Source organism: Falco rusticolus, chromosome 4 (assembly GCF_015220075.1).
Source record: "Falco rusticolus isolate bFalRus1 chromosome 4, bFalRus1.pri, whole genome shotgun sequence".
In the NCBI taxonomy this organism is placed as follows: Eukaryota; Metazoa; Chordata; class Aves; order Falconiformes; family Falconidae; genus Falco; species Falco rusticolus.
Window position 1 is genome coordinate 100,710,053 of NC_051190.1, and position 21,834 is coordinate 100,731,886.

At 37.5% G+C, this 21,834-nt stretch overlaps 1 protein-coding gene across 2 annotated transcripts in view; it reads right to left on the reverse strand.

The window, feature by feature from the left end:
* Positions 1-21,834, reverse strand: part of ANO10 (anoctamin 10) — a 130,028-nt gene that overhangs the window by 44,884 nt on the left and 63,310 nt on the right. The gene's annotated exons all lie outside the window — the stretch shown is intronic.

A 21,834-nucleotide genomic window follows, 5' to 3' on the forward strand; every position in this document is an offset into this window, starting at 1 on the left:
AATATTGCTCTGTAGAGTTTGAAGCACGGCGAGAACAGCATAAGACTATTTCCAAATTTTAGTAACAGAGGTATAAACAATTCTTTCTTGTGACATGTACAACACTGATAGCATACTCTAACCATATTAAGCCTCAGCTACTCCATATTTTTTCTATTTACAGACATTCATAATTTGAATATAAACGTATATAGTTTGGCTTATTTTCATAATAATCCTATTTTCACTATGTACTATAAATTTCTAACTTAATTTTGCATTTTTGATTCCAGATAAAATAATAGCTTTTAAAACATATTATTGCTATAAAGAAATTGAATTATCGCACTCAGCACATGTTGTTTCATAGTGAAATTTTTACATATATATACATGCACCTATAACTATTATTACATCTAATTAGATGTAATTATAACAACATACATATGTGCACACATATACGTTTGTCATGATACAAATGAAGCAAGCACACTGTAAAAAGACACGAACACAGAATTCCTGCATTACACAAGTTACTGAAATCTAAAATCACTCCTGAAAAAGCATCAGAGGAGAACAAAACAAAATAAAATATGATTTTTAAAGTAGCAGCACACTCATGAACAGAAACTGTCCAGGAAATGAAGAAACATTCCACATATAAGATGCCAAATTAGTCATAATTTATCACAAAAAATTATAAGCTTATTTAAGAGAAACCAAGTATGAAGTTCTGTTTAGTAATTGAGCAATCTTTAAATTTCATTTAAACATGCACCATTCCCCCATCTCACCAAAACCAAGTGCCAAACTGACAAGTCAGTGGTTTTGTTTCTTCATTTATGTCACCTATAAATACTATCTAAACAAGAATAATTAAATCTTACTTTATCAAGGGCTGAGCTAACAGTACGCTATATGTTTGCAAGCATGAACTTGCTCCTAGCTGAGAAGACAGTGACCAATACAAGGCAACACTTAGATATATGTGCTTAACTTTAAGTATATGCTTAAGCTCCAACTGACATGATGATACTCATAGACATGCTTACATTTAGATTGTATGTCCAAGTTACTTATCAAATTTCCCTGTTGTTTTTTTTTTTTCTAAAATGGAACAGATCAGTGCTCCTTTCTGAAATAGTTTGTTGAACTATATGATCTTGATGCACTTGGGCACATGAGTAACAACATAACAGACCAAAGACCCCTGAGATTCTGGAATTACATGAGCAAGAAGCTAGCAAAACCACCAAACTTCACAGAAGTTGTAGTGAAAATAAATAAGCCAATTCCAGTTAAAGTAAGAAATCAGATAGTAGTAACAAGTAACAGAACATGAAATTATTTTTAAAAACTTATTACAGAAAAATAGTTAGTAGGTCTAGGAAACAAACTGTTAGTGCAAGGATTAATGCTTTATTTAAAGAGGAGAAAGGAAGGCTGAATATTAATGCAACACTAATACATCATCAGTGAAAACCTGAACATAGATTAAGAGGTTAATGAAGCAATTAGCATGTCTGGTTTGTAATGCAATAGGTAATACCACATTATTAACAAAAAAAAAAAAAAAAGAATTACATCAACAGTAAAACATTCTCCCACTCAAACAAACATTCTTTTACCACCCAATTTAATAGCATCTGCTACTAAGGAACTTTTCTTGAAAAAAAAAAAAAAAAAAAAAAGAAAAGAAAAGAAAAGACAAGACAGCAAACAATGTTGGTTTATGCTAGAAATACGTAACATTAAAACATGTCTCAGAGCTAGTGCTGGAGGAATCTCAAATGGAAAAAGGTAAAATGTTGAAGACAATAATAAAAATGAATACACTCCTGTGCAGAATAGAGTCATAATGAATCACAGGTTGAAGTGGAATAACTAATCTATGGATAAAAATTTGGTTTAGAAATAGCAAAATAAGGAGATAAAATTTGGAGTAACTCAAAAGTAGGTAACAGGATTAGGGTAAAATCTTACACTTAAGACAAATGACTGAAAGAACTAGAGGAAACTGAGGGATTTGAATGAGGACATTTATTTGAAAAGTTAAAGTGGACATTTCAGCTGAAAAAAAAAAGACTCAGTATCACAAAACATAGCTTCTAGCTGCCCCAGATCCCTTGGACTGGGGTTCATCTCAGTTTGCTAAACAAAAGAAAAAAGAATCATATTTTTTTAATCCTATTAAAAAGCAAGAATCAAATTTTAGAAGTGTAACTGTTCAGACACTGCCTCTTTAAAAGCCTTGAAAACATAAGCCAAGCTTGTAACTTTAGACAGAGGCCTCAAAGTAGCTCCAAATCCAAACAATTTTTAAGGAAATAAATCAGAATAATTTGAAGGAAATGTAAATAATATTATGGAGAACAGAGACAGGCTAAGTTTTCCCCATTTTTGATAGAGGCAAGGAAGGAATAGAAGAGACATCTAGGCAAACCAGAAATACAACCAACAAAAGCACTGCTATTAAACCTTGAAAACACTGTATTTTTAAAAATATATTTAGAAGGGCAATGTTTTTTAACTACCTCACCATGTGAAGGATTTTATTGTTGTATCAGCTAACCAGAGCCCAACAGTTCAACAGCATTCCAGAGGTGGGGTTTTTGGCAATAGGCTACTTGTTACCCACATGTATTAAAAAATGCCTTTCATGCAAACTAGCTGTTTGTCAGAAAAGAAGTCAGTTTTCACACTAGCACAACTCATAGCCTTTAAACACAAACATACAGCCTTAAACACAAAGGCAGAACCTCTGATTCAGAAAGCCTTCAAGCCAGAGAGGGCTCAAAAGCTCAAGTACAGATGGGGGAAGTCACTGCTTTTGCTTGCTTACTATCATCCTCTTTACATTGGCCCATAGTGGATGCTTAGGAAAGAGATGACTAAGTTAAGTAGACCTTTGGTTTACTCCTCAGAATGGCTTATGTTCTTTTCCCTCCCACCAAAACAAAGCTTTATCAGTCATAAAATGCTCAGAATTGCATGGGACATCCCTGTGTGCAAGACCGTGACCTCAGAAAAGACACTGGACTTAACAGACTGCAAATTCAGTTCAATTCTACCTCATAATTCCCAGTGAACTTGAAAAAAATACAGCAGAGCAACAACCTCCCTTGGATAACTTCTCCAGCTGTTCCTATTTGCAGATTAGGAGTAATAGGAACAAAATTGAGAAGGTAAGTGGCAGAAATTATGAATGTGGATCATATGATTAATGAAATTTCTTTAAAAGAAAATATCTAATTTTATTAACAGTTCATACTGCATTTTGGAATTGCCAGTTGACTAAAGAAATATAAGTAGTTATTCAAGAGGAACTGAAGGAAAAAATAGAGAGATGGGTAGTTGTGTTCATTTTGTCATTCATATTCTGTACCAATTGCTTAATCTTGTTTTAGTGTAATTCCTGCCAGTCAGATTCACAAAAAAAAAAGACATCTGTTTTCAAAAAAGAAATGTCTTGAGTACAGTATAAGTCACCAGAATACACAGCAAAATTCTCTTTCATGGTATAAAGTTACATTAACAGTAGTATGAATTATTATAAAATGAAAATATGAAAGCTTACCAAAATTTGCTACACAACTAGCACAAATGTATTTGCCCAGTACTAAAATTTCTTCATAGAGTTGGTTTTGTGTTTAGGGTGGGATTTTTTGGTGGGTTTTTTGTGTTTTGTTTGGTTTTTTGTTTGGGTTTTTTTTTTTAAATCAGGTTACAAACCCAACCATTATTTATAACTGCAACCATTGAAAGCAGTATTGTTTCCAGGAACATGCCCTCCATGATTACAAGAGGACTATCTCACTGTGAGCAAAACCCAGGATAGCATTCACAGCTCTTCAATGCCAACAGCAAAGTCCCCTCCTATTTTGCAATTTACCAAGAGGGCACAGAGAGCAACAGCAATGAGTCTCTCCCCCTTGATAAACGCAGTGCCATCAAACTCTTTGTGATCTTGTGCCAGGTGCTTAAGAGACCCAGAAGAACTACTCTGTTCTGCAAAGCCACCGACAAGAGTAGAAGCAGCAGCTGTGTTTTGCAGCAGTGGGTCCCAACCTCATCTTTTCTAAAACAGCAAATGCAAATTAGGGTTAAATTCCTGGAATTCTGAACAGCTAATTTGATTTCTATAGTGGTCTTACTGCAGCAATTCCTGTCAATCTACTAAACTAAAAAAAAAACAAAAAACAAAAAAACAAAACCAAAACAAGAAGAAAAAAGAACATAAGCAGTAGCTGTGAAAGCCTATCTTAGAATCTAATATTTATAAAGACTTTCAATTAAAATCAGAAATCTGGACCTAGTCCGGCCTAGAACCAGCACATACTATGAAACAAGATGGTCACCGGTTACTAACTCTGTGTAGGTAAGGAACCCTTCACAAAAGGCAACACCTGAGAATGGCACATCACTTTGAACCTCTATTCTCTACTGGTACATGCAAAATGCTTTTGCCAAATGTAAAGGAAACTATCACTGCAAAATCATGTTGCTGTCGGAGTAGAAGGCAGGGAGATCATTAGATTCTTTGCTAGAACTCCAGATCACAGTACTCTGACATTAAACTAAAGCTAAGATCAAACACTAAAAAAAAAAAATATAAAAATTATTCTTTCTGTAGCAACTGTTTTTAGCTTTGAGGGTCTTGCATCTTTCTGAGTAGAAAAAAGGCAGGATGAAAGTGAAAAATAGTTCTGTCAAGGGAGCGATACAGGCAAAGAAAGATTTCCATAAAGCTCAGGAAGTCCAATTAAATTGTCTTTAATAGACAGCAATAAGATAAATTTATGAGCAAATATTTCTGCAATATACATAAAAAGAAAGCATGACCAAACTTTGTTTCCCACTTTTAGACTGAACTGGCTTCGTTACAGAGTTTTGCTAGTGGAGCAGAATCATCACAGCTGAGGGACTTTAAAAAGGGCCTTTCTTCTGGTACTCTGATAAACGTTGCTTTTAAAACCTCATATCCCACATATTACTATGGAATATTTGCAAATGAGAATGGAATCTCCCTGAGTAAAAACCTCAGATATTCCTTTCAAAATTTCATTTTATCCACAGACATGTCCAAAATCTTGGGAAGGGGGAATGATAAAAAAGTTGTTATTTCATGTTGGTCCTATTTTCAAGGCTTCTTCACATCTCCTGTTGAACTTGAGACTTTGTCATCTCTTACAGACATACGCATGCACACACAGTGCAGATGCCTGCTACAATCTGCATCCTCCATCTACCTCATTTATCCCAAACCACCATAATGCATCTCTCCCTCATTTCAGCCAGAATAAGCTTTCTCCTCTTCCCTGCCAAAACTCCAGGGAAACGCGAGGACCGAAGTGCCGCCTTCCCGCCTCAGATTCAATGCCTCTTGCCACTCTGGCACAGTGAAGTCTGCCTCAGCTCTCAACTAGCATATGCTCAGTTCAGGTGAGACATTCATGCACTTTTACCCGCTGCGCTCCTTTAAGTCTCTACAAAGCACATAAACCAAAGATGTTTCAGATACACCTGCCTTTGCCAAATCTGGGCAGTTTTCTCATAGCAGCATCATAAAGCACATGCTTTAGATCAGAGTGAGCCTGCTGTCAGCCTTCCCATTGCTACTTCAGAGCACAGATACAATGTGTCTTCTCAACATAACAGTAATCTTATTTTTATGTATTTATAAATATTCTACGTTGGTTTTGTATATTTTCTCCTTTCTTAAAAGCAAGAAGCCATTTATGTAAAAATGCAGAAACTTGAAACTCACAACTTAAAAAAAACCCATACAGCAGGGAGAGTTTCAGCCTGCCCCATTAAAACATAGCTGAGATAGATGCAACTAAACAGAACCTTAATTATAAAATTGGTCAGAAAGTGTAAGCAGAGATAGCATTATCTGCTCCATTGGTAATTTGTAACAGAATATCTGTTTCATCCTCTTAGACGATGAACACACACCCACAAAGGCTACCCAAGGAAAGCTGGTTGCTGCATTTCTGACAGCATCTCACAGACCACCAGAAGGGTAAGAGCAGATCACCAATCTCCTACTGCTCGCACCAGCACGTTTGTGAAATCCAGTCCTGCTCAACAGAGTAATTAACATTATGTTTAGTTTTAAGTATATCTCTAAATACATTTATGTTCAGAAAAACATTTAAGCCCAGGCTTAGAAGTAGATTAAAAAATGATGTCCAGATAATTTGCTGACTCACAAGCGCACAGGTGGGTCAAGGCTGGAAGGAACCTCTGCAGATCACCTAGTTTAACCCCCTGCCAAAGCAGGTTCACCTACAGGCAGAGTCATGTCCAGGTGGGTTCTGAATGTCTCCAGAGAAGGAGACTCCAGAACCTCTCTGGGCAGCCTGTGCCAGGGCTCTGTCACCCTCAAGGTAAAGTTTTTCCTTATATTCAGAATGAACTTCCCATGTTGTGGTTTGTGCCAGTTGCCCCTTGTCCTGTCACTGGGCACCACTGAAAAGAACCCGGCCCCATCCTGACACTCACCCTCTTAAGATATTTACATGCATCGGTGAGACCCCCCTCAGCCTTCTCCTCTCCAGCTACACAGCCCCAGCTCTCCCAGCCTCTCCTCACCAGGGAGGTGCTCCAGGCCCCTCACCAGCTCCGCAGCCCCCGCTGGGCCCTCCCCAGCAGCTCCCCGTCTCCCGTGACTGGGGAGCCCAGCGCTGGGCCCAGCACTCCCGATGGGCCTCACCAGCCCGAGCAGAGGGGCAGGATCAGCTCCCTGCACCCGCTGGCCACGCTGCCCCTAACGTGCCCCAGGCTCCCATCCGCCTTCTCGGCCACAGGGCCACCGCTGGCCCATGGGCAACTGGCTGTCCAGATTTGGGTCTTAAAATTCTAAGACCTGAACCACAACGCATGTCTTCTTTTCCTGGGGGTGGTAGGATGTGACATCTAGTAAATTCACCTGCCTGAAGAGATGAATGCCAGCTTGCACAGTCTTCTTACATTTACGCTTCTGAAATGGTATTAATTAGTGCAGAAATCCTGGTCTGTATTTTTATTACCAATCCACTATAAAACCTCACAAGCAGAAATCTACACTGAGAAAGATACCAGGCTCTAATATGCAGTTTTGAGATACATTTCAATCATGAGAAGAAATATTAAGCTACAGCATAAGAATAGGGTTGCTGGTTTTTTTATTATTATTGTTACACACACATTAGCAGCACTACTCTCTAGTAGCCCTGGTAAATCACCCTTTCCAGTTAAATCTTAGCCTATGCGCCAACACTATTGAATTGATTTCTTTCAGAAAAAGTAAATTTATTCTAAATACTACTTATTGCTTCAAGTACTATCACTACTTTAAAAAAGCCAGTTCCAGACCAGCACTCCTGCACAAGAGACTAACATATAAGACAACATGACAGTCTGAAAAAAAAAAAAAAAAAAAGATAATCTCTAAGGAAGCAGATTCTGTGCTTGTGTTTCCAGGAAGCAATTGCAAAAGCAATGGGTTAAACAAAGCAAAGAATAAAGTAAACACCATCTCCTAGTGAGGAAGCTGGTCTCTACGGCCCTCACATATTTTTATACTGTCCTTCTGTTTTCAAAAAAGCTCTATAGGACCAGCAAGAAAGCAAGCAAAGCAAGTCAGCTCTGCTTGTGAAACTAAGTCCTGCTCTTGGAAAGCCTTAGGCAGTATTTAAACCAGATAGAACTTTAAATGTAAGTCATCTGGCGTACTAATAAACTTGAAAGCACAAGTAATCTGATCAGTTGCATAGTCATGACAACTTTTTAGGGTTTTTTTTAGTGAATAACTTTATTATTTATTTCTTAGTAATGATTAAACCACTGCTGTTATGCATCGTATTCAGTCACTAATGAACTAAAGCATTTCTGGTTTTATTAGTTTTTTTAGAAAAGACTTAGGTGTCCAATGTTCTCCATAATTTTCTCCAACAGTAAAAATTAAGATGTGAGGCAGCCTGGAAATCTACAGAAATTTTGTCACCAACTTATTTGATGGTGCAAAAAAGCCACTAGTTCTTTATTTCTCATAATTTATGTGTCTGTTCAAGCCTTTTTATAAATCTTATACACTGGACTTTTTAAGCCTACTTTCAGACCACTTTTTCAAGACTGAAACATGAAAAAAGAAGGACAAGGGCTGGTAAGGTAGGGTGTTATATTTTACATACCCAAACAACACTTTCCCCTCTCTCCAGGCGAATTGCCATTTCTGCATCTACCACTAGAAATTACACATTCAGCAGGTTCTAGAAACACTTGCTGAAAGAAAAAATACTAAAGAAAAGAACATTGATAAATTATATCAAACTTGTACACAGACTTCTAACTGACTGCAGTTTTGGAAAAAACAGTTACCCTAATAATCTTGGTTTTATAAACACGGTGTATTCTGTGACCCAAAATATTTTTATGATACAACACACTTGGAAAACTGTCTGTATAAAAGTCTCTATAAAACTACAACATACACAAATAAGCGTTTCAGAAATGTTACATGGTTTTTCTCACATTTGTTTCATCCTGTAGTCAATTCAAAAAACATGAAAAAAAGCACTATAGGTGTAAATCTGTCTTGGAGCTTGTAAGTATTTGCTAATGGTTAATTTTGCAGCAACCCAACAGTCTTGAAAGCATCGTGATAATGCACCCATCTCTATGTTACCATTTGATAATCCTGAAATGTTTTGGCACAACCTTTATCTCAATTTATGGCTAGCATTTAATACGAACTGGGATAAGAGTTGCCAAAAGCCAAATTAGCTAATGCTGGATGTAATGAACAGCAGAGCTTTGATCATGCTCTTGAAATAAATTCTAAGTGAAAACTGGAAAGAAGGATGCCCATGGAATTAAAATTGACAGTATGATTAATACCAGGCCATATGAAGTGCCTCTTAGCTGATTGCTAACATTACATATTGGCTCCCATTCTGACAGACATAGTTTATTGTCAAAATGCCCTGATGTCCCAAATCTTTCTACCTTTAAGCCATACATTTTTCTCTTATGAAAAAAATGCAAGTAAATTACAGCACATGTAATTGTAATTATGCATTGTAAGGAATTCTGTTTGTCAGGATTCAGAAATTCCTCCCTGGTTACATGACTGGATGACGTGGGATTAGTAAGGAGACATGAAGCGTTTGAAACTACTGTAAATCAGTTCAGTGATAAACAGAAATTGTCACCTACTATAGACATCACAGATTCTGAGAACTCTCTGCTCCTGCCTCAAGCAAACCTCATTTGTCCTAGTCCAAGCCAAAGTGGACAGGTATAAAACTCCCAATTGAGTTTTGGACAGACTCAGAAAAGATATCAAAATGTACGCATACGAAAGTAAAATCACTGTAAGCCTTACAGATGGTATGTTGGTTCTGGAGATTGCAAGACAATTAGACTTGCCAATCTGATGTTTTTCTTCAGTTTATGCTAGGAAAAGGTGATGCTGCATCCATATTAGAATTTAAACTATTTTAAACATTGAAATTGATGTTTCTGTCTGTCGTCTTGACAACAAGTAACACAAAATTAACTGGGATTTCGTTTCAAGAGCAAAGTCTCAGCCAGTTATTCTCCAGAGATGATATACACCTAAGTATTTACCTTTAACTGTAAGACGTTCTCCGACTAGATGCATCACATTGTATTTACAGATATTTACTTATTTCTCTTGCAACTACCTGGTTTTACATACAACTGTCATATGATGCTTTCAAAGTTTATTCACAACATTATCCCTACTGAAAAAAAACTGTTCACAGCACTAAGGTAAGAACTGTATCTGAATAAACATACTTAAAGCAAAATATATTCCACCACACTGCAAATGCATTTTCATTGAATGATTCAAAATTTTTGTGCAATGCACAGCTTATGTGTATTCACCCTGTCACAAGTGGAATGCTTTACTTCTGTTCGAACCTGTAAATTCTGTAGGACACGGCATATTTTTTAATCTGGACCAAAAGGTGAATCATGCAATGTTAAATAATGAAGAAAATGTCACAGCCATGACTCAGAGAAAAGTAATTGTATTGCAATATATCACACCATAAGCTGCAAATTAATTGTTGTCTCTATTTCTGTGCAACTTTAATCCAAACAAATTAAAAACAAAAATGGGTACAATACAACTAGATAATCTCAAACAATTATGTAGGGAAAAATTAAATTAACAATTTTCATACTGGAAACTCATCACCTGTATTTTTCCTGTGAAAACTAGGGTGGGTTTTTTTGTCAGAACTAAGCAAAGTCAAATACTCCTTTGCTTTTCAATAAAGGTCAGAAGAAAAGCTTTCCATTCAGCTGGAGTATTTTAATTAAACACTGCAGCAGGTGTTTAGATATGCTGCCAACTCCTAAAAAGCCTGCATAAAACCCATATATTTAAAAAAAAAATAAAGACCTGTACATCCTCAAGCCCTCTTTACCCGTTTTTTCTGTGAATGGGTATTCACAAAATTACATACAATTTTCTCTGGTTTGGAACACCAGTACCTGCCCTTGCTATAAAAGAGTTCATCATCAAAGCTGTTGGAAGCCAGCCATGCAGTTCTCACATCAACTTTTCTGGCCATGGCTCACGGCAGATCTCTGCAACAGAGCACAGCCCAGAATTTAGCCTTAGCTGCTGACCTGCTTCAGTTTGTTGGGAACACAACTGGTCTGTTCAAGCTGACAAAAGGAGCATCTTTCACTGTGAGCCAAATTCACTTTTGAGACAAAATACTGCAGTTAATGCAGAACCCTTTGAAGGTCACAGGCATGCAATTGAGTTTTTCAGCAATAACACACCTCCCAGCTTTAGCTCTCCATGCACTTACATAAAAGCAGCCTATGAAATGCTTCCAGAACTGCTTACATTCTTAAAGGAATGCAAAGCACGTCAAAAAGTGCAGACTCCAGAAGAGAGGTGGGAGGAAACAGGGAGTGTAAGAGAGGAAGTAGCTGTGTTCTCCACAGTGGCAGTAAGTGGTTCTGTCAGCTGAGGATGCAAGTCAGAATGTGAATCTCAACATAAAGACTAGAAAGTAGTAACTCTCCTACACATTGGGATACACACAGGTGCATCAGTGCAGTACTGTTCTTCAAAACCAGACTTCTATCAGTGTAATCCAGTGCTTACTGCTTGACAAATTCAGTGGGCATCTGGGACACCTCAGAAACCACCCTGTTTGAATCAGAAAGAGGTTCTCAATTGAATTCTGACATCTGAGGAGAAAAGAATACCAGCAAAAATGGCAATACAGCAACAAAGACTGTTACTCACTTATTCACTTCGAGTGTTTTCTGAAACTTAGTAGTTTGGCCTTTGGAACTACAGGCAGAACAGAAAACCAATAGTTTAATGTCAGCGGTGTAACAGCTTTGGCAACATGCAGTGAGAACAACTTCTCATCTCCCTACAGATAACAATGCTGAAAGGGGAAAAAAAAGCACTACTTACGGAATCAATTAGAATTTTAAGACCATTTGGGAGTCAACTTGCAGCAAGGGCTCAGCATCACTTTGTTGCTATGAAACGTTATCACATAGGAATAATCAGCCATAAAAACCTGCAGCTGACTCATTCTCTGGCTGAAATGATCTCAGCTGAGAAGGCCACTTTCAATTTGAAATTAATTAAGTACCAGTTCTGAACATGGCTCTGAAACATGCCTCAAGCATATCAAATGGACAATGCTGAGATGTCAAACAAGATCTTGGACCAGTGACTAAATCTGAATGGGTCCTTGAGTAACTATAACATTCAAGCAGAGACAGGTGGGAAGCTGAGACTTTTCACACATGAATCTGAACAGAGATGACCAGTGCTATCATGGGAATCTGAAAATCTGAAATTGTCTGTACCTGTGACTAGTGTGCTACTCTTAATTAAAAGGGGTAACATGGTACAAAACCAACTGTGTTTCAGCTTCAACACTCATCCTGGGAGTGAAAGAAACCTGTGCAGAGGCATTACCTTACTACAGGAATAAATTCTAGCCGTAGTGATTTGGCCCCACTGTGAACCAGGAGGATGGTATTACATAAGTATGTACCCTGGAGACCTTGAGTCTTGAACTAGTCCTGGGTCTGCACAGACAGATTGATGAAAAGCAGATATTTATTTCCTGAATCTGTGGACCATTTGTATTTATTCATTTTCCTTATGACTGAAAAGTGCTTCTCTTTGAGTAAAGAAAATACTGGAAATGAAAGTATTGTACATTGCCTTTCCATCAGCATCTAGATTAAGCAAATTGCCACTCCTTTTTGTGCTGAACACGGGTAGAGAGTTCCTCAGGAAAAATGAGAGAATCATACGGAGAAAGACAAAAGGATGCAAATGTACAGGACTGAGCCAGTCTGGCACACAAGAGCAAGCTGTTGCTGCAGACAGAGCGTGCCTTGGAATCGGCAGCAATACACTGCCACTCTGTCCGCTTCACTGCCTCCCAACAGGAACACAAGCCAGCTTACCATCTCCAAGACCTGCCTTCTACAAAAGTGACAAGATGACTCCTGGGGTGTGGAGGCAGGTGATCACCTCTAAAAATAGGCAGTCCTGATAAATTAATGCAATTGCTGTCTTAAAAAGACACGTATTTATAAAAGTGAGATCACCGAAAACCACAGCACTTCAAATCTTTTTTCCAGACAGACTCCCTCAGTCACATGCATCTTAACTAGAAACAAACTAATAGCACAGTGCACAGGCAAAAACATGAACAAAACTTTCAGGGTTCAAAATGTTACTTTGCTGTGACCCTGCCTTCCCTTAGAAGTCTTTCAAGAGCTGTTACTTGAGAGAAAAAAAACCCGAAAACTTCTTGGCCTAAACTTTATCTTTTTTCCTTTGTTATATCTGTGACCAAGTGTTCTTTGATAATGCAAACACAGACATCCTTATGTATAAAAGAAATATTCCCCATATATTCAAAAAGGTTTAAATCAAAAATAATAATACAACGGGACCACATGTCCTGGAAAGTTTGAGAGATCTGGCAGTATTTGAAGTTGTGTGGGTTTCTGTGACATAATAATTAAAGAATTATCTTCTAACATACTAAATTGTCACACAAAAATCCTAAAAGGTTAAAGTCATGTCAGATAACAGGCTCATAAATCAGTTTTGCTACTTCACATTCTTCCTAACATCTCATCTAGCACTTCTACTGGGAGAAGAAATATCAGTATGTCTCAAACACAGGAAAAAAATTTCTCAGCCAAACAGTATTCAAAAAGCAAGACCTTCCAGCATGACATAGAAGTATCACAAGAAAAAAATTGAGTATATTTTACTTTCAACCCAGAGGAACATTACCTTTCTTTGATAGTACTGAATGGTTCTGGGTTAGACAAGATGACTTTGCTGTATATAGCAATTTAAAATCCATTTCTATGATGAATCATTTTAGTATCACAGATACCTAGTGCTCTCAAGCCAGAAACAATGTCTTTACTATCAGCAGACATATATGATGAAATGATACTGTTTTGCTCAATTCCAATCGGAACAAGCATACTATCCTGTCACCTCAAACCTGAAAAGCAACTGGATTCTTTTCAGATTTTGCAGGGATGCCAAATGTCAACTAGAAGCACCAAACACACTACTGTTCCTGGTTTTGTTCACAAAAAGCAATTGGTTGGTTGTTTTTTTTACTGCTTACCTGATCTTTTAAAATCAGTTACCATATCTCAAACACTGTATCATTAAACACATTACACATGTATATCACCGTATTTCACCCTGGCTCAAGTTTTTAGAAATGAGGGGTTTGCATTGTTGTTTTGCAGGGAAGGGGCTTCTTTAAGTAACTTTGCATCTTTCCATGTTATATTTACTTATTTTTGCCTAACTTCTGTCACACAGATAAAAAGGTAATTAAAAATTAGGTAACATCGTTGAAAACAAAAATACTTGGGGACCACTAACACTCAAGATTCTTCTGAAGATGTAAGCTCGTCTTTAGCACCATTACTCTTCCAAGAAGAACACTTAAGATTTTGAAATCAGATAAGTTGTGAGAGTTTCTTTGTCAGCTTGGGTTGCCTGAAGCAAACAGAAAACACACTTTAGAATTCTAAAATAAGATTTCTAAAGGAAAGAATGTAATTACGGAACGGTTTACTTGATTTTATTGCTGTAACACCAAAGGAGATACAACAGAGGTTAGTGTTACAAAACAAACAAGATACAGTTGCATTGATCAGAGAGGCGGTTTTTCACCGGCTCTGTAAGAGATTTGATTCCTTGATCTCATTAAGGATATACTTGGTTGTTAGTAGGGGTAATCTTTCTGACAATGCTTTGCTTTTGAGGGACTAAAAATAAATAAATTTCACTTATTGTGGTTGGGCTAAAAGTTCACCTCTTTCTCCTCTTTTTATTCCCCACCATGCCACCAATCTTATCTTCACAGGGGCTATTAAATTACTTTGTCCTTTAATTATGTTTTTAAAGCTTAAATATATAAAGCTGACCTTTACTTTAAATTCTAAATTTAAATCTAAATTCTTTAATTTAAATTATTGTCAAACTTGTTATCTCCAAGTGGACTTGCTGCTGCACAGTAAAGCCAGTCTTTTGTGCACTGTCACCAGCAGGATATGTTTAATAGGATGAATTACTGCGCTTCTCTTAAGAATCTGTAATATGCACAGACAGTTCTCAACGCTGCCTTTAAAAATGCACTCTAATGATTTCTTGTGGACCAAAGCTCCTAAGGTGCTATGCCTCTGGAGCCCTCAACTCTATTCTCTATACTTGATGTTACAGTGAGAATATAGTAATTCACACAATTAAAGTGCTACCCTTGTGTAATCCAAAACACTGATGCACAAGACCACCCACCTGCACCCAACAAAACAATCATGGCCCATAGCAAACAGCAAATGACAACAGTTTAGCATCTAGGATTATTACAAGAATTATAAAGATTCAGCCATTAAGGAATTTCTGTAACTAGGAAACGTAGTGTGATGGCTCGCATTTGGCTTTCAAGTGTTGTGTGTGTCTTCTCTTTCTGGATATTTGCACAGCAATAGCATTCTAAAAAAGCTTCATTTAAAATGATATAATTTTCTGAACCTATAATGCTGTTTGTAATGTTACACATGGATCTGTTTTTCAGAATGCATACTTGTCTCTCAAATGAAGACAAGGAATAAAGGGAAGACAAACATTATTTGCTTCAAATCTAATAGATATTTTCTTTACATACATTTATATACGCCTTCTGAAAGTAAGTCTGGTTAGACTGTCACTGGGAGAAAACCGATACTAAGATCAGGGATCACTTGCTTTTTTCCATAAGGCAATAAGGAGTTGCAAAATCTGATTTTGCCAATAAAAACTTCCAACTAAATATGAATCATTAAAAATCACAATTCTTATCAAAGCTTTGGGCTTGTTTTAATGTTCGTTCTTTCCCCATGCTACAAGACTATGTTCAATAGCTTCACAACAGGTTAGAAATGCCAGCCAGGTCTGCTATAGGAAATGCATGCGGTGTTAGCCTCAGTCAATAACAGGGCTAGGAGAGATGACTGGACAAACTGCATTACCTCTGTAGCACACCGTATTTCTTCCTTACATGCAATAAGATGCTTCCCAGTGGAAAATCTACTCTTTGATGACCTGTATTAACTTTTGTTACAGTTTTCTAAATAAAAGACCTTTCCTACACAAAGTTACTTTATGAATTTTAAATATTCACCGGCAAACAAAAGTAACCCCTGTAACCCCTTGTATCTGAAAGTGCTTACAATTGAACAACACTCCATTATAAAAGCAAGGTTTATAATAGTTTAAAAGCATTTTCAAGAATACTAGTTTTGTTTTTATCTTGAATCACTACCAACACAGTTTCCAATCACGAAGAGGTAGACTTGCATTCCCTTGATCACTAACTTTACTGAAGCTTAAGAATGCAAATAGCCTTTGCTGCTTACAGTCCATCAGCAGAGCACTCTGTGCAGAAGCCAGCCAGCTGAGAGCAGCAGCCTTCCCACTAAGTATATGGATCTGTGCAGGGCTGGGTCATGTACTGCATGAAGATGGGTAGGAGCACAAGGCAACATGACTGACATAAAAATCCTAATCTGGTTCTGGGCAAGGTCATTTTAAATTAGTCCAGCTAGACACCTGCATATTCCTCAGTCCCACACACTCCATGTCCAGTGATGACTCAGACCAATAACTTCCACTCCAAATACCACAGTTCTGATCAAGCATAAAGCCATTAACTGTCAACTCCAAACAAGCAAGGTGGCATAGATTTACAATTAGAAATTAGAAATGAACGATGAAACACAAGTTCATCTTGATGGCTCTTTTTTAAAACTCTAACACAACCGCAGTCGTCCTTTTTTTCATGCAAAACACATTTAACTATGAAGTTCACAAGACAAAAAAACATGTACACCACATAGCATAGAGGCATAAAGGCAGAGCAAGACTAAAAGAGAAATGTGTCTTCCTCCATATAATGGAATACCAAATACTTTCAGGTTGGGACAGTAACTTCAGAAATTAAAAATAAAAAGCAATCCCCTATTACCACATACCTCAGAGCATGAGCTCAGAGATCATATGCTGAAAAACAGTTTCTGAGAAAGTGTCAGCATGCTCTATTTTTGTTGGTACAACCAGCAGTGCTCTAGTTCTGAAAATCAGGTCAATGCTACTTCCATATCTACAGGCATATAGTTGAAATCAGGCACCTGTATTTTAAAAGTTCTGCCTTACTATACAATATTTACCATTTGTCCAAGTATTTGGGTCACTGAAACAGACAAGCACTATTAATAATTATCCTGAAATTAAAGGCTAGGCATGCATAGTTGGGTCAAGTGTTGGTTTGGGGTTTTTTTTTGTAGAGGAAAAGTAAAAATCTCACATACGAGGTTTTATTTCATTTCAGTTTAATTATCTAATAAATCGAGCACAGCCAGATCTACCAGACTATACATCCCCAGATGGCAAATAGTTTCATTCCAAACAAAGGCAAGAATGACACACTGCAGGTGCCTATACCTCCCCCTTGACCATGCAGTAGCCCAGGCAACTGGCTTCAGACAGGTATTAGCTTTCACATAGCTAAAGGTTAGGGGAGACTTATGTTTTCCAATTTATATAAATTTAAGAGTAAATGCCATAAAAATCTCACCAGTTGAACTCGGTGGGAGGTATGCACAACAGTGCTTGAGTAGAAGCCATACTCCAAAACTTTTTAATGATATTAAGTTTCTGCAGAAAAGTCACTTTAAAACATTAAGAAATGTTTAAGTGAACTTAAGCAATATGAAATATGAGGTACAGTTTCTAGTTTGTTGTGATTATTGAAGCAAACTACTAGTTAGATTGTTTAGGCTGGAAAGTATTGTACTTAATAGATTTATTCATGTGAACAGATGCAGACAGAAGTCCCACTTTTTACAACAGATCTCTTTGGGACTTCTGTATAGCATTAATAACAACATGTTGAATATTTTAATAAGTAAGAATTCAGAAAACCTCTAACCTGTATATGAAATGAAGAATATTGGAGAAAAATTTGTGAACTATTTTTGTGTAGATAAAGAATGTTGAGACTACAATATTGGAGAATATTTTAGGAAAGGTCCTCATACATGTTCTGATGTGTTCAGTCTCAATCCTTTTAAAATTACTGTATTTTCATTAAAAAAAATTTCACTGGATTAGCAAGAGGTAAACCTTTTTCTTAATTTCTGACTTCTGCTGGGGAACAAAAAAAAAGCGCCACACAAAGCTGTACCTTCACTGACGCAGCCACCATTCTCAATAATACTACACATGCAAAGAAAAAAATTAAAGAAACAAACAGTGCTTTTTTTGGTTGTTTTTGCAGAATGTGCTAATTCCAGCCTCTACAGCTGATGAAGTCTCCAGATGAGAAAGAAAAGGTGTCACATATCGGTCACTGAATGCAGGTAGTCCAACAGAATGTACTGCAAATTCCAGCAAAGAGTTACTTCAATCTGAATAAAGCACTAGGCCATAGGATATAGGATGCTTTTCCACCAGCAGGTAGCTGGTGAAGTCTGGTAAGCTACACTCTTAGGAATGACAGGATAGTTAACAGCGACAGAAGACCATATAGATTAATCAGAAGCACTGTAACCTCAGTAACCTCATGGCTCCATTTGGCTAAATGCAGTAAAATTCAGCCTTTCTGCTCCTGACACTAACATAGTGATCTTAACTGGATACCAGTGTTAACTGTGAAGTCTTGATATGAATTCATATGTTATTTTGACAATTTCAGTCATGGCTCTTAAGCCAAGATCCTAGCTCACCATCTGGTACATCCCAAACATTCACACATGTGCCTCAAAATAAAATCAGGAAGGATGCATTGTTTTCAAGCTGCTGGGATGAAATTATGAAACACTACTTCTTCATGTACAATAAAATTACTGACTTCATGCACTTCCCCAAAATACAAAGATCACTTGGCTTGCTGGATCTCTCTCATCATCACCCAGCTATGCAAGCTACTATTGCTGAGGAAAGAATTATAGAATCATTTGGGTTGGAAAAGACCATTAAAATCGAGTCCAACTGCAAACCTAGCACTACCAAGTCCACCACTAAACCATGTCCTTAAGTGTCACACCTGCATGCCTATTAAATACCTGCAGGGACAGCGACTCAACCATTCCCTCAGGTAGCCTGGTCCAGTGCTTGACCAACCCTTTCTGTGAAGAAATTTTCCCTAATATCCAATCTAAACCTCCCCTGGCACAACTTGAGGCTGTTTCCTCCTGTCCTGTTGCTTGTTACTTGGGAGAAGAGACAGACCCCCACCTCGCCACAACCTCCTGTCAGGTAGTTGTAGAGAGCGATAAGGTCTCCCCTCAGCCTCCTTTCCTTCAGGCTAAGCAATCCCCTGCTCCTAATAAGATCTATTCTTTAGACCCTTCACCAGCTCTGTTGCCCGTCTCTGGACACATTCCAGCACCTCAACGTCCCTCCTGCAGTGAGGGGCCCAAAACTGCACACAGGATTCGAGGTGCGGCCTCACCAGTGCCAACTACAGGGGGGCAATCACTGCCCTTGTCCTGCTGGCCACACTGTTTCAGATACAAGCCAGGACGCTGTTGGCCTTCTTGGCCACCTGGGCACACTGCTGGCTTATGTTCAGCTGGCTGTCAAGCAACACCCCCAACACTGTCTTTTCTTGCTGAAAAGTGAACTTTCATCACACTAGTGTGAGTCTCCCATCAGCAAACATTTGATCTTGGTTTTACCGGCTCAGCAGCCCCTCTGTTACATGGCTAAAGAAAACTCAAATCACAGAAAAGCAAACGCACAAAAGTCCAGCCTTCAAAGGAACAAGGCCCAGATAACAAGAAATTAATTCTAATCAAAACCAATGTAGAGACAAAGGAATTTGGGGTAAAAGCAGTATTATGAAATTGCTGAGTAGGTGTTCAGAGATAAATTTCTGGTCAGTTGTGGTCTAGGAATTCCAGATCAAAAGAGGTAACTTGTAGTATCTCCACACGCTTCCACCTATCCTCCCTTTAGACTACGTACACTGTGAACTCCCAGGGCAGACTAGTGCAGTCAAATGTGTTTTTTAAGTGACACATTAAATTAGGGGTCTCATACCTTTTCAGAAAATTTAGGTCAATTTACCAGTAAAGCCCCCTGGACATTAGTATTTGCATTTTAATATTTCCCATCAACCATCAAACGCGAATGTTTGAAGCTTCATTAACCTTCAGCAATCCCAAATGCCAGTTTCTTGATTACCTGCTAGGTCGTTGTTTACTACTCCACCTCTTAAGCTGGAAGAGGGATTACAGTATTATAAAACCACTTAGAACTTGCATCATAAAATAAACTATTCATACCATCTGTTATAAAAGAGTGAAATTGTTCTCTCTGCTCTATTCCTGAAAAAAAGATTGAGGTTAATCCATTTCCCCAGTGCTGTGCAACAAATCAGAAGAGCGGGCTACATTAAAGTGCTGAAATCTGGGGTTCCCCATTTCATGACAACTCTGTATTATCTTTTCAAGAACCTGGATGCCCAACTACCCCAGCATAGGTCTTGTGTCCTAAGAATTCTAGGACTACTCTACTTCTTGAGACTGCAAATGACCTTTTAAAAAACCCAAAGAAACCAACCACAAAAAAACCCAAAAAACCAACAAACACCCCACCCCCCACTTGTATATTATTAGCTATAACATTATTACTTCAGTGCCCATATATATCAGCTGGAGAATCCAGCCTCTGCATGAGATGTTTAAGACAGTTATTTCAAGTGCTTCAGGTCAATAAGCCAATACTGCTGTAAATGAGGTCAGGATTTCTCGTGAGGTTTTACCAATAACTTCAGAAATATTAAATTATTCCTTTCATGGTCTTTGCCTTACCTAACACCATAGATCCCACTAAAAAATAAAATAAAATAGTGTTCTAGGAGACTTTATGGAAATAAAACTCCAAATATACATCCAGCTGGAAAAGGTAACTCCTCCTACATTGCCATCTTATTTATTGTTTGTAGAATGCAAAAATTAGAATTCAGAAATAAATCAATTTTCATATCAAAGACAGAAATCTCACTACACAAATAGTAAAATAATTTTAAATGGATGTATTTTATTTTCTCATTTCATTTTTTTTCTTACACAAATATTTTGACAGTGTATTTAGGCCAAACTTCTCCTCTCTCCCATCACAGCTCAATTTCTGATAATGAGCACTGAGGTCATGAACACTGTATTAGAAAGCAACAGTAGGAGCTTCTTATGAAAGTGCGTTGTATTTGAGCTCAAAAAAATATACACAAATATGCAAAGAAATACAGAAGAACAAAATTAAGATAACAGGTACAAAAGTTGCCTACATTCAAGTTCAATACAGAGTGAAAATTTCTTTTTGAGTAGCTCATCAGGTGCTCTGGTGGACAGATACTGTGATTAAGGAGGAAAAGAAGGATCTTACAGTGAAAGCAAAGACACTCTCTGGACTCAGGCCCACTCATCCATTTCCACAAAATGTGGAAATACTACACATTCCTTTGCCTCTGTAAATGGAGCATTTAAGCTAGTTCACATGATATTGCAAAATTATTTATCATTCACAATGTAAGATTTATGGATGAAGAAAATTTGTAAATAATAGGAAAAACCTGAAAGATTTAACGGGCCAGAAAAGTTCAAAGGAAAAAAAAATTAAATCTATAATTCTGCATTAAAGTATCAGAGGGGAAAAAAAGCATTACAATGTTTCTTTTAACAAGCGATTGAAGAATTGAATTCTAGTTAAGTTACTAGAGTTCAGTATGCGTTTTTCTATATGATGAAAAATGGGTGAGAGCTAATAAAAATATTCATGTATTTAATTATAGGCATAGGAAAAAAAAGCAAGATAAAGCTTAGAGACGTAAACACCTCATTTTCTCACCCACACACTGTCCCCCAACAGATACTGTTTTAAGATCTACCTACCCTACCATAAGAAAACCAAATGTAACCACAGCCTTACCATGTCACAGATAGATACAAGTGTCACAGGTACATAAACACAAGTCTACATGACTTCAGTGCAAGCTTCAAGGATATAATATCCTGAAGGCGTTTCCCCTTAAGAAGTACAAAGCCACTTCAAAATCCTGCTCTTTACTATGGCTGCATACTCAGTTTGTCTACACACAAGTAGCTCTCAGAGGAGTATGAGCACATCTTGAGGTGATGATAAAATCCAGAGCTGTAATGCTGTTTATGGTGACTATACATGAATCAAACCACGGCTTTATCCAAGTGTGACAGAATTTCTGAGACAGAAAGAAGTCAGTGAACCATCACACTCTT